This window comes from Lactuca virosa, chromosome 8, assembly GCF_052849685.1.
Source record: "Lactuca virosa cultivar CGN04683 chromosome 8, Lactuca_virosa_CGN04683_v6, whole genome shotgun sequence".
Lineage (NCBI taxonomy): Eukaryota > Viridiplantae > Streptophyta > Magnoliopsida > Asterales > Asteraceae > Lactuca > Lactuca virosa.
Window position 1 is genome coordinate 68,388,339 of NC_136433.1, and position 16,767 is coordinate 68,405,105.

At 40.8% G+C, this 16,767-nt stretch overlaps 1 long non-coding RNA gene across 1 annotated transcript; it reads left to right on the plus strand.

Moving 5' to 3' along the window:
• Window positions 1-12,940: 12,940 nt before the first annotated feature.
• LOC145128694 (uncharacterized) lies at window positions 12,941-14,731 on the plus strand. The gene is made up of 4 exons (XR_013717052.1): window positions 12,941-13,557; window positions 13,667-13,709; window positions 13,830-13,891; window positions 14,421-14,731. It is a non-coding gene; the product is annotated as an uncharacterized LOC145128694 (long non-coding RNA).
• The last annotated feature ends 2,036 nt before the right edge of the window (window positions 14,732-16,767 follow it).

A 16,767-nucleotide genomic window follows, 5' to 3' on the forward strand; every position in this document is an offset into this window, starting at 1 on the left:
TTAACAGTTCACCTATATTTAACAACATATATGATGTATCTGCACCAGATTCTTCTTTTGAAGTGCGTGGAACGTCATATAAGTATGGTTATTATCTGGTCGATGGAATCTATCCTGAGTATGTTGTGTTTGTTAAATCATTTACGTGTCCACATGATTCTAGATGAAAAAAATTCAAGAGAGCTCAAGAAAGACCTAGGAAGAATGTTGAGCGGGCTTTTGGAGCTCTGAAGAAACGGTGGTTCATATTGAAAAAATCAGCAGTTAATTTAGGCGAGGAAAAACATCAACAAATCATGTATACATGTCTCATACCGCATAACATGATTATTGAAGACGAAGGAAGAGCGATATGTGCGTTTGACGAGGAAGAAACCATACCAGAGACACAACCAATAAAAATTGGTGGCGAAGAGTATATGAATAGGACAACAGAGATACGTTGCACTGAAACATTTCACAATCTTCGCAATGACTTGGTGGAACACATATACAGGGTTCAAAACATTAACCTTAATTTGGATCCACCGGATGACTACGAAGACGAGTTCTCGGAGAACGACTTTATGTAGTTTGCTTTAGTTATTTTATTTGTGTTTTTTTAAGTTTCTAGGATTATTTTAATGTCATGTGTGTGTGTGTTTTTTTGTAATGCAATGTAATGTTTATTGAATTTTCAATGTAATGTTTTTTGTTTAATTTTCAAGTAATGAAAAATTATGTTTTTTATTAAAAAAAAATTTTATTAAATTAAAATACTTAAAAAAAAAGAAAATAAAAGTGTGGCACCACTCCCTTGGTGTGACAAGAAACCACACTTGTGTGGTAAAAAATGACGTGACGCACATGTGGTGGTGAAGGGAGTGCGGTTTCGGTGGTAAAACTCCCTCCAGCCTGATAGGTCTTTAGCCATATAAAATGACTTATTTACTTTTATTAATTTCTTATATATATATATATATATATATATATATATATATATATATATATATATATATATATATATATATATATATATATATATAACTTCATTTAGAATAAATTTAAAAATAAAATAAAGTAAACTCAATCTATTTTTTTTTTGGAAACGGCAAACGAATTAAGTAGAAGTACTTGTAGTATTTCAGCGAACATCATGGGTTCGATCTCCTTTTCTTTACACGGCAGACCCAGCCTTCATAGGAATTTCCAATGAAAAATTTCTCACATGTGGCACCACCAAAGGTAGTTTAAGGGAATCGAACTCCCAACCTCATGCCCCACATTGGTATAAAACTCAACCCACACCCCTAATAAAACCAAAATTCTATTTTCCATATCCACCGCCTCCCTCCCTTCATCTTCATCGACACTCCTTTCCCCCTCATCTTGTAACGACCCATATTTTACCAAGAAAATTTTTCATTTTTAGTTAATCAAAACCAATCTCATAAACCATAAAATCCCAAAACATTTGTTTTCAAATCAACATTCATTACATCATTGTTTTCCTTTTTAAAACATCAGAGGGTCCCAAACACTTCAAAAGAGAGATAGAGTGCACGCCACGTCATCATGAATTGCCCTTGCCCTTAGGCTTAGAAGTACCTGAAACAAATCAACAACCTGTAAACGAAATGCTTAGTGAGTTTCCAGAGCATACCACACACATTCACATACAATAGCTAAATAAGCTATAAACATGCCACAGAACTATGCAATATGATTCAGCAAGGATGCCATGGCCTACCCCACATGGTCTTTACCTAGGACTGCCATGGGCTACCCCACATGGCCTTACATCCAATGCCATAGGCTACCCCTTATGGTCTTTACCTAGGAATGCCATGGGTTACCCCGCATGGTCTTATATCCAGTGCCACGGGCTCCCCCCCCCCCCCCGCGGGGTCTTCCATACCAACATAACATCACATAACATAACAATTCATAAATGAATAACACACATACAACACATATACATAATGGACCGGCCTTGGTGCCGTAGACCCATAGGTATGGTGAGAAGACTCACCTCCGTCCGATGAATATGAATACTGCCTTCCTAATAATTCGCAGCCTCCCGAGCTGAATAACAACAATCATAATACAATCATTAATAGGGCCTTAATTACCCAAATAGAGGCCCAATCTTCAAAGTCTACCCCCAAGGCCCAATTACCCTTTCCATACAAATGGGCCCCAAAGTCCAAGTCCAATATCCTTAATGGGCCCCTTGGCCCAATAAGGCCCAATCAATAAGTCCATGGCCCAAACAGGTAAAAAGGCCTATAACTCACAGAATCCAGTCAAGCCCAAAAACCAAATGAGGTCCGAAGGCCCAAAGGCCCAAAACAGCTTAGGGCCCAACTGAGCTGCGTACGCCCAGCGTACCACCCTGGTACGCGTAGCGTATTGAAGGTTTGGGCACTACGCGCCGCGTACAGCTGGTTATGCCCAGCATACGAACGGCTTAAGCACTTTTTCCATTAAGTTCTTAATACTCGAATCTATCACTACCAAAAGTTAGATCTAAGTCTGAAAAGATGTCCTAAGGCATAAAGTTGGCAACTTTATGCCCTTGCATTTCTCATATACACCCAACCACTCCATTAAGACCTTTCCAAAGTCTTTTACCCATGCATGAGGTCAAATCTCTCATCAAGCTTCCATTTTTATGCTCCTAAATGACTAGGGGACCTCAGATCCGACTTTCGTATCAAAAGGGAAGGCTTGACTCAACAAAAGAGATCCAAAGTTCATAAAAGGGACAAACCACCAAAACCCTAGCTAGATCTAAAGATTAGAAAGGAAAGATGCAAGCTTTTTACCTCCAGAAGCTTTGCAAGATGCTTTTAATGCAGGATCTTGAAGCACCCACTTGATCCAAGCTTGCTTGACCACCCCTTCTTCTTGAAATACACACAAAAAGGCCACAAATGCACACTTTTAGGCTCAAGAATGATCTCACAAGGTTTCCAGGAGCATATGGACGTTCTAAGGTTATGGAGGCTCTCTAGGGTTTAGTCCAAGGAACATAATGTTGCTTAAATAGGCCTCAAGTCCGGATAATTAGGGTTTTGCAACCCTGGCGCGTACGCCCCGCGTAACTCAAGGTACGCCCAACGTACCTTGATTCCTCCGCGACTTCATCCATGCAGTACGCCCAGCGTACTTAAGGGACCATTTTTGCAAATAATATACTCTTTTAGGGGTTTTGAGACTTACAAGAATTTTGGATGTTACAACTCTCCCCCACTTGAACTAGACTTCGCCCTCGAAGTCCGTGGCTGAAAACAGGTCGGGGTAATGCTCCCGCATCTCCTCCTCTGGCTCCCATGTCCATTCAGAGCCCCTACGGTGCTGCCATTGCACCTTTACCAACTTCACTTCCTTGTTCCGAAGTCCCTTCGTCTTCCTGTCAAGAATGGCAACTGGTTTCTCGACATAATTCAGACCCCCATCCACCTGAATATCATCCAAGGATATAACCGCAGAGTCGTCAGCAACACACTTCTGAAGCTGAGACACGTGGAAGGTGTTGTGGATCTGACTAAGCTCCTATGGAAGCTCTAAACGATAGGCTACCTTGCCCACTCGGGCTATGATCCTGAACGGGCCTATAAATCGAGGCCCTAGCTTGCCTCTCTTACGAAACCTGATAATCCCCTTCCAGGGTGACACTTTCAGTAACACAAAATCCCCCACCTGAAACTCAAGATCTGATCGTCGTCGATCAGCATAACTCTTCGGCGGCTCTGCGCGACCCGCAACCGGTCGCACACCTGCTGGATCAATCCGGTGGTCTTGAGTACCACCTCCGTGCTCCCCATCACCCGATGTCCAACCTCGTCCCAACATACTCGGGTCCTGCACCTCCGACCATATAACATCTCGAATGGGGCTCGCTCGATACTGGCATGATAACTGTTGTTGTACGAGAACTCTGCCAGTGGAAGGTACGTATCCTAACTTCCTCCAAAATCCAGCACGCATGCTCGCAGCATGTCCTCTAATGTCTGGATCGTCCTCTCACTCTGACCGTCAGTCTGAGGGTGATATGTTGTACTGAAGTGTAGTTGAGTACCTAGCTCCTCGTGGAACTTTTTCCAAAACCTGGATGTAAACCGAACATCCCTATCCGAAACCACTGACACCGGCACTCTGTGCCTTGCCACCACTTCTCGAACATAGATGTCTGCCAACTTTTCTGCGGATATACTCTCGGAGATCGGAATGAAGTGGGAACTCTTCGTCAGTCTGTCCACAATAACCCATATGGCATTCACTCCCCTCGTCGTCCTCATTAGCTTCGTAATGAAGTCCATAGTGATCTCTTCCCACTTCCACATGGGAATGGGTAACGGCTGAACCTTGCCATGAGGCCGCTGGTGCTCGGCCTTGACCTTCCTGCAGGTCAAGCACCGCTCCACAAACCAGGCGATCTCCCGCTTCATGCAGGGCCACCAATAACTCAGTCTCAAGTCCCTATACATTTTTGTTGCACCTGGATGTATAGAAAACTTGGACTTATGTGCCTCACTCCCCCTGCCAATGGTACCCACACTCGGCCACACTGAGTCAAAAGGCCGCGGCTATCCTTGACAAACAAAGGATACTGACCCCGAATTTTCTCCATTTTCCAATTCTCTTTCTTCACCCCCTCGACCTGGGCCCCTCGAATCATGTCCAACAAAGGTGAACTCACAGTCATCCTCATACAAATATCCCTGATCGGGGACCCCGTCGCCTTGCGACTCAATGCATCGGCCACCACGTTAGCCTTCCCTGGATGGTATAGGATCTCGCAATCATAATCCTTCAGCACATCCAACCACCTCCTCTGCCGTATATTGAGGTTCTGCTGATCCATCAAATACTTTAGACTCTTGTGATCGGTATAAATAATGAACCGCACTCCATACAAATAGTGCCTCCAAATCTTGAGGGCGAACACCACCGCCCCCAGCTCCAAGTCATGCGTGGGGTAATTTGCCTCGTGAGGCTTCAACTGCCTCGAGGCATAAGCAATCACATGCCCCCTTTGCATCAACACTGCACCCAACCCTAATGTCGATGCATCACAGTATACCACTAAATAATCCAACCCCTAAGCAGTAGAGCCTCACATAACCTCCGCCTCAGGGCCTCAAAAGCCCTCTGCTGATCCTCACCCCACCGGAAATTCACATTCTTCTTGGTCAAACGGGTCAATGGCACGAAAATCTTGGAGAAATCCTGGATAAACCTCTGATAGTAACCCGCTAAACCCAAGAAGTTACAAATCTCCTAGGCATTCCTCGGTACCTCCCATCGCATCACAACCTCCACCTTGGCTGGGTCAACCGAGATACCCTCTTGATTGATGACATGCCCCAAAAACTGCACTTCCCGCAGCCAGAAATCACATTTGGAGAACTTTGCATAAAGCTTCTCCGCCCTCAAAGTCTCCAGCACCTCTTTCAAGTGCTGCTCGTGCTGCTCCCTGGTTTTGGAGTAAACCAGGATATCATCAATAAAAACGATCACTGACTAATCCAACATCGGTCTGCACACCCGGTTCATGAGATCCATAAACGCTGTCGGCGCATTGGTGAGCCCAAATGGCATCACCACAAACTCATAATGCCCATAACGAGTCCTGAAAGCTGTCTTCGGTATATCCTCATCCCTAATCCTCATCTGATGATACCCGGACCGAAGATCAATCTTGGAGAATCAAGATGCACCCTGAAGCTGATCAAATAAATCATCGATCCTTGGCAAAGGATAGTGGTTCTTCACCATCAGCTTGTTCAGTTCCCTATAATCAATGCACATCCTGTGCGATTCGTCCTTCTTTTTCAAGAAAAGGATCGGTGCTCCCCACAGAGAACTGCTCGGACGGATGAACCCTCGGTCTAGTAGCTCTTGAAGCTGCGTAGATAACTCCTGCATCTCAGGTGGTGCCAACCGATACGGTGCCTTGGCTATCGGAGCGGCACCCGGCACCAAATCGATGCGAAACTCCACCTGCCTCTCCGGAGGCACCCCAGGCAACTCTTCGGGAAAAAGTCCCGAAAGTCCCGCACTATCGGAACACTGTCAATATCCGCTACCACCTCTATTCGCGTATCTGAAACATAAGCCAAAAATCCTGTGCAACCCTGCTGCAAAAACCTCCTGGCCCTCGCGGCTGAACAGAGGGTTGGACCCTGCGAGGCCCTCTCGCCCGTAATGACCAGCTCTCCCCCCCCTTGGGGTTCGAACCCGGACCAACTGTCGCTCACAATCGATCATGGCCCCATTGGCCCCAGCCAGTCTATCCCAATGATTACCTTTAATCCTCGCAATGGTATGGGAACTAAATCGACGCGAAACCTCTCGCCATGCACATTCAGGACGCAGTCCTGATATACCCTCGCAGCACTCACAGTACGATCATCTGCAATCTCCACCTCAAGTGGGGTATCCAGAGTCCCCGGCGCATCTCGGAACTTCTTGCTAAGCGCGAGAGACACGAACGATCGGGTAGCACCCGAATCAAATAAAACATGATCCGACATACCATTGACCAAAAAGGTCCATATACAAAACATAATACATACATATAAGCATTTAATAACACAAGGTAGAGAAGAATAGACACAACGTCTGGCTCTGCCCGAGCCTCCTCGTTAGTCAGCTGAAAAGCGCGGCTTTTCACCGCTGGAGCTTCCGCCTTGACAGGGCGGCCGTCAGTAATCCTCATAGTGGCGGGCGCGGGCGCCACCACTGATCCTCCTCCTCCTCTCTGCAACCTCGGACAATCGGCCTTTTATGGCCTGTCTGGTTGCAGTGAAAACATATCAAGCCCTTCTTGGGGCAATCCTTACTCATGTGGCCCTGCTGGCCGCAAGAGTAACATCCTGATATCCCGGCTGTCCGACAAGCCCCACTATGAAACCTCCCGCACTTGGCACACCGGCCCCGACCCTGTTGGCCCCTACCCGAAGAATCAGAGGTCTTAGGCTTCTTAGCCTGAGCCCCTGCTGCCTGTACCTGCTCAGTCTTCCGCTTCGTGCGGGACTCCAACTCCATCTACCTCTCACGGGCCTTCTCCACCATCTCGTTCAGGGTTTTGCACCCTATAAGGCTCACAAACTCCCGAATATCATCCCTCAACATAACATGATATTGGGTCCGCCTCATCTCCTCATCCGTAGCATACTGCGGAATCAACAAAGCTCGCTCTCGAAATTTGGCGGTGATCTCTGCCACCGTCTCGGTGGTCTGCTGCAACCCATGAAACTCCCTCACCAACAGTTGCACCTCAATAGGTGGCGCAAACTCCGTATCAAAACGTCGAACAAACTCATCCCACAACATCTCAGCCACACCGGCTGCTCCCACCTGACTAGTAACCTCGCCCCACCAATCTCGGGCCCTGTCCCTCAGCATACAGGAAGCAAATCCAACCTTTGCCTCCTCCGGGGAAGAACTCGTGCGCTGGGCATTCTCAATGTCCGCTACCCAGCGTCTGCTCACAATGGGGTCCCTGACCCCCGAGAACTATGGAGCTCCATATGCCTTGAACTCCCGAAACGAGGGATTTCGGGCTCCACCCTGACCCGCAGAAACATCAGCCCTGAATGCCCCAAGTCTCTCCTCCATAATCTCCATCATACCCTCCTTGGCCATCCCAAAGATGATTGGGGTAGCGTCAAGGATGCCCCTCGTAACCTCGGCCGCAATCAACTCACGCAGCCTCTCATCAATACCATCAGTAGGGCCGCCTGACCTAGCCCCGGACCCAGATCCCGATCCTGATCCCCCTGCTCCAAACTGTGTCATCACCATGCTGAACTGAAATATCAAAACATAATGATCAGGATACCTACAACGAGGGTTCTTTCACACCGGTTTCCCTCCCCTTTGGAGCCCCAGGGTAAAACATGGCTTTGGGTACAGGTCCTATGCTTCCAGTAGTACGGGCCCAATACTACCTTCCACACCTACCTGTACCTTTCCCCCACTAATCTACCTAATGACTCCAATACAACCCAATACAATACCATAATCCACAACTAACACCCGAAACAAATCCTGGGCTGCCCTATGATTTGTCCTACCCATGACAATCAAACCCATCACAACAGGCTGCTTTTATGCATGCAAATTATACACAGAAAGGATCAAATAGACTTTCGAATAAGAGATTCTACCCTAAGCCTACATCCAGACAAGGAAAAGAAAATAAGGTCAAATCAATCATTCTGAGGCTATAAGCTCCTAACCGTATATAATTCTAAAAGCATACACATAGCAAGTTCCATATAAGCAACAAGACTCAAATACCAGTATAACATGGCTATTCAAATTGAGAAACTACTTACTTGGCTCGGCTGATCACGTGCGTCGCACTCTCATCTTTTGGGTTTCTTTTAATTCCCTTTTGGTTACTTTTGAAAACATTTTATCACCTTCTTAGTTTGAGTCCTGACACACCCGAGGATGTGCCCGAATCCCTCAAACCAAGACTTTGATACCAACTTGTAACGACCCATATTTTACCAATAAAATTTTTCATTTTTAGTTAATCAAAACCAATCTCATAAACCATAAAATCCCAAAACATTTGTTTTCAAATCAACATTCATTACATCATTGTTTTCCTTTTTAAAACATCAGAGGGTCCCAAACACTTCAAAAGAGAGATAGAGTGCACGCCACGTCATCACGCCTTGCCCTTGCCCTTAGGCTCAGAAGTACCTGAAACAAATCAACAACCTGTAAGCGAAATGCTTAGTGAGTTTCTCAGAGCATACCACACACATTCACATACACATATACTGATAGCTAAATAAGCTATAAACATGCCACAGAACTATGCAATATGATTCAGCAAGGATGTCATGGGCTACCCCACATGGTCTTTACCTAGGACTGCCATGGGCTACCCCACATGGCCTTACATCCAATGCCATGGGCTACCCCTCATGGTCTTTACCTAGGAATGCCATGGGCTACCCCACATGGTCTTATATCTAGTGCCACGGGCTCCCCCCGGGGTCTTCCATACCAACATAACATCACATAACATAACAATTCATAAATGAATAACACACATACAACACATATACATAATGGGTCGGCCTTGGTGCCGTAGACCCATAGGTATGGTGAGAAGACTCACCTCCGTCCGATGAATATGAATACTGCCTTCCTAATAATTCGCAGCCTCCCGAGCTGAATAACAACAATCATAATACAATCATTAATAGGGCCTTAATTACCCAAATAGAGGCCCAATCTTCAAAGTCTACCCCCAAGGCCCAATTACCCTTTTCATACAAATGGGCCCCAAAGTCCAAGTAAAATATCCTTAATGGGCCCCTTGGCCCAATAAGGCCCAACCAATAAGTCCATGGCCCAAACAGGTAAAAAGGCCTATAACTCACAGAATCCAGTCAAGCCCAACAACCAAATGAGGTCGAAAGGCCCAAAGGCCCAAAACAGCTTAGGGCCCAACTGAGCTGCGTACGCCCAGCGTACCACCCTGGTACGCGTAGCGTATTGAAGGTTTGGGAACTACGCGCCGCGTACAGCTGGTTATGCCCAGCGTATGAACGGCTTAAGCACTTTTTCCATTAAGTTCTTAATACTCGAATCTATCACTACCAAAAGTTAGATCTAAGTCTGAAAAGATGTCCTAAGGCATAAAGTTGGCAACTTTATGCCCTTGCATTTCTCATATACACCCAACCACTCCATTAAGACCTTTCCAAAGTCTTTTACCCATGCATGAGGTCAAATCTCTCATCAAGCTTCCATTTTTATGCTCCTAAATGACTAGGGGACCTCAGATCTGACTTTCATATCAAAAGGGAAGGCTTGACTCAACAAAAGAGATCCAAAGTTCATAAAAGGGACAAACCACCAAAATTCTAGCTAGATCTAAAGATTAGAAAGGAAAGATGCAAGCTTTTTACCTCCAGAAGCTTTGCAAGATGCTTTTAATGCTGGATCTTGAAGCACCCACTTGATCCAAACTTGCTTGACCACCCCTTCTTCTTGAAATACACACAAAAAGGCCACAAATGCACACTTTTAGGCTCAAGAATGATCTCACAAGGTTTCCAGGAGCATATGGACGTTCTAAGGTTGTGGAGGCTCTCTAGGGTTTAGTCCAAGGAACATAAGGTTGCTTAAATAGGCCTCAAGTCCGGATAATTAGGGTTTTGCAACCCTGGCGCGTACGCCCCGCGTAACTCAAGGTACGCCCAACGTACCTTGATTCGTCCGCGACTTCATCCATGCAGTACGCTAAGCGTACACTTAAGTACGCTCAGCGTACTTAAGGGACCATTTTTGCAAATAATATACTCTTTTAGGGTTTTTGAGACTTACAAGAATTTTGGATGTTACACATCTTCTTCCTTTTTGGCGTTGTTGTGTTCTTCTCTGTCATCGTCAATCCAAAGTAAAAAATATACCAAAATTATGTGAATATATAAGAAGATGATGGTTGAACAATAGGATTTGAAATATAAAGATCTGACAATGAGTAGTGGGATTTTGGGTAATAATTCCATAGGTAAAAAATGCAAAAATATTTGGTTATGGATTTTTTTTGCGTAATTGAACTAAAATGACCATATGATGTTGCAGATTTGACATCTCTATTTGTTTTTTCAGCGGAACATGCTAAAGCTTTTGTTTTAAGAACATGTAGGTATTAATCGCTTATCCATGTTTTATTTCAACATGACATATGATGGTATAGTCTCTTCAATTTTTCTAAAGTATAATTTATGTTTCTTGCAATGATCCATGGATCTCTCATAGATAAGGGTTGAATTAATCACATCTAATATGACAACTAGTTTTGTAGACCGCCTTAAGTGCGGCCCAATCTCTAGTTGTGAAAGTGATTTGCAAATTAATGAAATGACAAAGTCATTTGCATTTTCAAGTAAAGAATCAAAACCGTCAAACTCATTGATTTTGTTTAAATCATTACACATCAAGGACGTGGTATCTTAGATGCTATTAAAGTTGAGGTCTCTTTAAAAAAAGACACTACTGAAGTTGAAAAAGTGCTAAATTGTTTAATTCTCTTGAAAATAGTTAGATTTCGATGATTTTTCATATTTGGCATAATATTTTATGGTGGTGGTGGTAGTGGTAGTGGTGGCGAAGATATCATATTTGGCATTGACTTTGACATCAGTCACAGTGTAAACACCAACACCAATCACCACAACCACAACATCAACTTTTACTTCCTTTGAGTAACATTTACCGTTAAGAATCCATTCCATTACACAAACCACTGGAATCATGATAAGTTTGGAAATAAAAAATAATTTGAGCATGAGATAGAACTTTTCGGACTTGTTTCACGGATTTGGTGATCTCGGGATCGATACCGTCGCTAGGGTAGAGAGTGGCACGGATCAGACTGGAGGTGGAAGAATAGTTCCAATATATGATGAATCGCTAATGAATTTCCATGGTCATATGCTTGAATTTCCAATCCTAGGCAGTGATCAATGATGACAAATTGATGCTTACAAACTCTTGATAGATCGTTGTTGATCGATCTCGATGAATCGATGATAATGAATCGGGCGATTTAGGGCTTCAACTATCGCAATCGAAGATGAACATGGACGATGTCGATCTATTGGTTCGTAAATTTTTCGTTGATGATCTGGATATTAAAGATTGTTGATTGGTAGTTGATATTGATCGTCGACAGATGTAGAGGCGGTCGATTGACGGAGGACTAAGACGATCGATGGAAGGGAAGAGATACGGTGTATAGAGAAGGGAGAGAGATCTGATAAGGAACGGTGACTAGGAGACATGTGTGTATGGAGTAGTTTCTTTAACCCTAAAATGCCTTTAATACCATTTAATTTCGTTGCCCCCGTCCCTTTATTTTTCCACTTATTTACAAAAATGCCACAATCCATCTTTTCCATCCATTTTTTGATCCAATGCTCCACTTTTAGATCTCGGGTTCTCGGGAAACTATGAGTTTTCAAATGAGCCTTCCTATCTCTCTCTCTCTCTCTCTCTATATATATATATATATATATATATATATATATATATATATATATATATATATATATATATTGTTGGATTATATGTCTAAGCCCATAACTATATTTGGTATGTACTTGACCCGGTTGTAGCATGGTCCTTTTGGGTTGCCTTCACCAGAGCAACATGACTGGATGAATAATGGAGAAAGAGGTTATTATGGTTTATTAATATATTATATGATTAATATATTAAAAGAGAAATCATATTGGTTAATTAATATTGGTCAAGAATTAATTTTGTGGTCAAAAGATATTAATTGAACTTGGGGGCTTGGAATTGCAATTATAAGATAATTGGATTTTGTGCTGCGGATCCCTTAGAATGGGATGGACGAAATCAAAGGGGATGCCCACATTGAATTCGTCCAAGCCTTGCTTCTGGAAGGATCCTGTAGACTGCTTAAGGCCTAAGCAGTCCAATTTGGGTTTTGACTGAAACTCTAGCAGCTCACCTATATAAAGGACCCTAGGCTTCACAATTCGGCTACCACTTGAACCCTAGAGATCATAGAGCCGATTTTGAGCCTCCTTCCCCTCTCTCCAAGATCATCCAACTTGCTTTAGTGTTTGTGATTCATTAGAGGCATCACATTTTAGGTGTTAGGTTCTCAAAGCTCAAGATCTTCAAGCTACAATTGAAAGGTAAATTTCCTAACCTTGGTATAGTTATGATTTTCGATTTTTGTATGCTAGAATTAGGGTTTACAAGCTTAGGATGATTTGCATGTACAATTAGATAAACCTAGATCCAAAACTTTAGGGTTTGCATGTGCACCATAGGATTGATGTAATGCTCAAAACCCATCATATATATATATATATATATATATATATATATATATATATATATATATTACTACTATTTTATACATTTCTTGATACCTACTACATCATATACAATTAACTTATGCTTACGATCACCGGATTCTCACCACCACCGAACAAACCCTTAATTTTTGTAGATGGAAATGATGGTTGGAATCATAGAAAACCCTTAACACCACCATGTACCACCATTCATACAATATACCTGACATAGGTTAGGGAGGCTTTCTATGTATAAACCCTATCACACATGACACAACTACTATCTCTTCTAGCCCAGTGAAACCATAACATTACAGGACCACCATCGACGAGAAATCCCAACTACTTACAACCTTCTTGGTGCGGGTCGAGAGGTTAACACCATGTATTATCGATACTTGGCTTGGAAAACGAAGGTACCAACCTTCTTCTAGCTAACCCTAAATCTCTTTCGCCCATTGTGAGTACACACTCACCTTCTTTGTGACGACACATGTACAGCCGCTTGCTCCTTTCTCCATCGCCCAAATACTAAGGCATTTTTGGTAGGGTTTTTACACCATCGTCTTTTAGATAGGTGCAGATAATTGATTCGACTGGGGGATCTGGACTTATAGGGACAAAAATTCCAAGATGACAGAAATTATTGATGAATTTGAGTTCAAAGCAATTGGGGAAATCATAATCAAGGCGTGACCAGGTTTTTATTTATTACGATTATACACTCCCTTCGAAATTTAAGTTCCTTTTTTGACTCTTTAGCCAAAGAAAACATCTTCATGTTTTGGTTTTCTTTTACTTTCCTACAGATCTAACAATGCTGAACCCCCCTCTTAGTAAAGGGATTACAAGGTAACAAATACAATATATAAACATCTAAAGTCCATATCTTTGAGTTGAAATGCCATAATTGTAATTACATAGTGCCCCAATACTTAATTTTGTATTTAATCTTGCTTTTGTTTGTAGCAGAAAAAATAATTAAATGACACAAGTGACTAAGGATGTTGATGTTGTGGAATGTTTACCTAAAGGTATTGTTGTCATTATTTGGCATTTGATATCATCATTTTATCATTTTCATTTGACTGTAATGTGGTTATCATTCTTCCAGTATAGACACACACAAGCACCACCACATAGAACAAAATCTATGCCAAATCATATAGATTTGGAATAAAAACTGGAAGTGATATCAGCAACAGGTCCACAACTCTATGTTTTCTATGAATTTTCTTGATTGTTCAAACATTAGTTTCACTTTTATGGTTTCTTATATGCTCTCCGTTCCAATGATTTGTTTTACTATAATACATGGAATTGCTCTGATGGTGTCTTATTATTGTCGTTTGATCCCTTCCATCTTCATGATCAATCCTACTTTCATTTTTTTAGTAGTTTCTATTAATTTATATGTTTCAATTAAACTAAAGGAAGCACTTGAGGATACCGTTTTACAAGTTGTAGAAAAGAAGTTGGTCTTCTTAGTTTAATAGGTAAAAGGTGAAAATATGTTTTGCATATTTTAATTTTAATTCTTTCTTTGTGTTGTGGAAATGGCAGGTTAAAGAGATGGGTTGAAGGAACAAAAGTGACTGCAAGACCCATTACTTATTTGATTTTATGAAAGTCTTAGGATGTAAAAAGTTTATGCAGGGGTGTATATGTAAAATCATGTTTCTGGCTTGTTTTGGTTGAGGATTAAGCTGTTATGAATGAAAAATGTAGACTCAAATTCCTCACAAAAGGAGCTAATAGGATTGAAAACCTTTTAAGTGGATTGTTGTAATGTGACCTTTTAGCTTTTAGCTTCATTTATGCAAATGTGTAATGAATTCTTGTATTTTTAATGTTATAATATCTTAAAACTTAAACTGTGTTTGTTTCTTTGAACTGAGTTTTAACGAGCTGCATGCTGAAAGTGGAACTGACTTTTATCTATTTTTATGTAGAAGCAAGTCAAGTGAAACATGTATACACATCCTCAGGTGTATACAAATGATTTGTAGTCTAACGCCTTGCGTATTGTGTATTTGTTACATTGAATATGCATATTTGCTTTCATATAACTGTTTTACCTTTATACAAAACTTAAGAATAAAATTATAGATAAATCTGAGGGGGGGGGGGGGGGGGGGGGTCCGTCTGATGCCTTGATATATACAACAAAACCTAAATAAATATTTGATTAAAGTCGGGGGTAGTTTGGTAATTTTACTATATTAATTATCATATCTAGCACAATGATTGGTTTTGCAAACATTTAGATGTATTCTAGCCTTCTAGACATTTTTTTTATTATTCAAATAATCTTTATGGTAGCATTCTAAGTTGTTATATTTTTCCTAATTGGTGCTTACTCGAGCATGTCAGATCATGTTTGTGCCTCTTGCCTAATTCTGGTTATGTTGTGTCTTTTTCCTCTTGTGGAAGTGTTGTTTCCAAAATGATGTTGGGATGGTTTGTTTTCATTTATATAATTACTAATGTGAAATAGATGTTTGTGCCTCTAGCCTAATTCTTTGTGTTGTGGAAATGGCATGTTAAAGAGATGTTGTGTCGTTTTGTTATTTTTTTTTTTTGCAATTACAAAGAAATATTGAGTGTCTATTATGTTGGTTTGTGTATCACATGTAAATAGTTTTTACGAGTCAAGTCAATCTCATATCATTTTTTATTTTTATTTGAAGTTAACGAAAGCGTTACAATTATTAGTGAATATGGGAGACATGGAATATGATCAATGAAAACAATAAGAAGGCCTATTATATGGACCCCTCAAGGAAAACAATAAGAAAGCGAAACTAAAAATAAGACTAATTATGTATTGACTTCATCTTGCCTGAAGAGACTTTGCATAAGAGCTTAAACTCTAAACACATACAAAAATATTAAAGCACAACCCAACTAAAAAATAGTTAAATAGAAGGTTCAACTTACTACAACTACATGGGTGTAAGAAAATTAATGAAACCAATCTTCAAAATTTGACATGTTTACAAAGTGAAAGAGTAATGTATGGACCCGTTCAAAATAATCAAATTGATTAATGGAATCATAACCATCTTTTGATAACTCATTTGGTAAAACATATAGAAGATATGGTGAGTAACTCATTGACTTGTATTCAAAAACATAAACTCTAACCCAACCAAAAAAATCAAACATTTTATTAATTTGGTTAACCAAATTGAACAAAGTCAAAATGATCTTATAGTTAACTTAAAAGTGGTTACGGTTTGTCGGTTTTTAGGATTTATATATCTTGAAAATTCTTAATCATTTAGTCGTCCAACGAATTGATATTCTCGTATTCATGCGACAATTAAAAGTGTGTTCTTTAAATTTACAAGCTAATCCCCCACCTAATACTAAGGTTTCATGAAGCTTGTTTTCATAATCTATGCTTCTGGAGAAAATGAAGGTTCGATTTCCGAATGTAATTAAAAATCGATAACATGTTTCTTAAAAAGAAAATATCCTCCAAAAGAAAACTATTAACATGAAATAGCTCGCCAAAAAAAATAATCACCACCTAAAGTATTTGTGCGAAAAAACTATTTTCAGTTGCCGCATCGCATATCACATGTTCCCCAATGGAACTAGTTACAAACGAAAATTATTCGGCGTTGCCGCTTTACACAGATACACCACTAATATATATATATATATATATATATATATATATATATATATATATATATATATATATATATATATATATATATATATTATTTAAAAGGCTCCATTGAAAACCAAATTGTAAAAATCAATCCAATCAAATTATAATCTAGACTGTTCAAATAATATCTTAATTTAGTTAGTAATCAATACTTTAAAAACCATATATATATATATATATATATATATATATATATATATATATATATATATATATATATATATATAT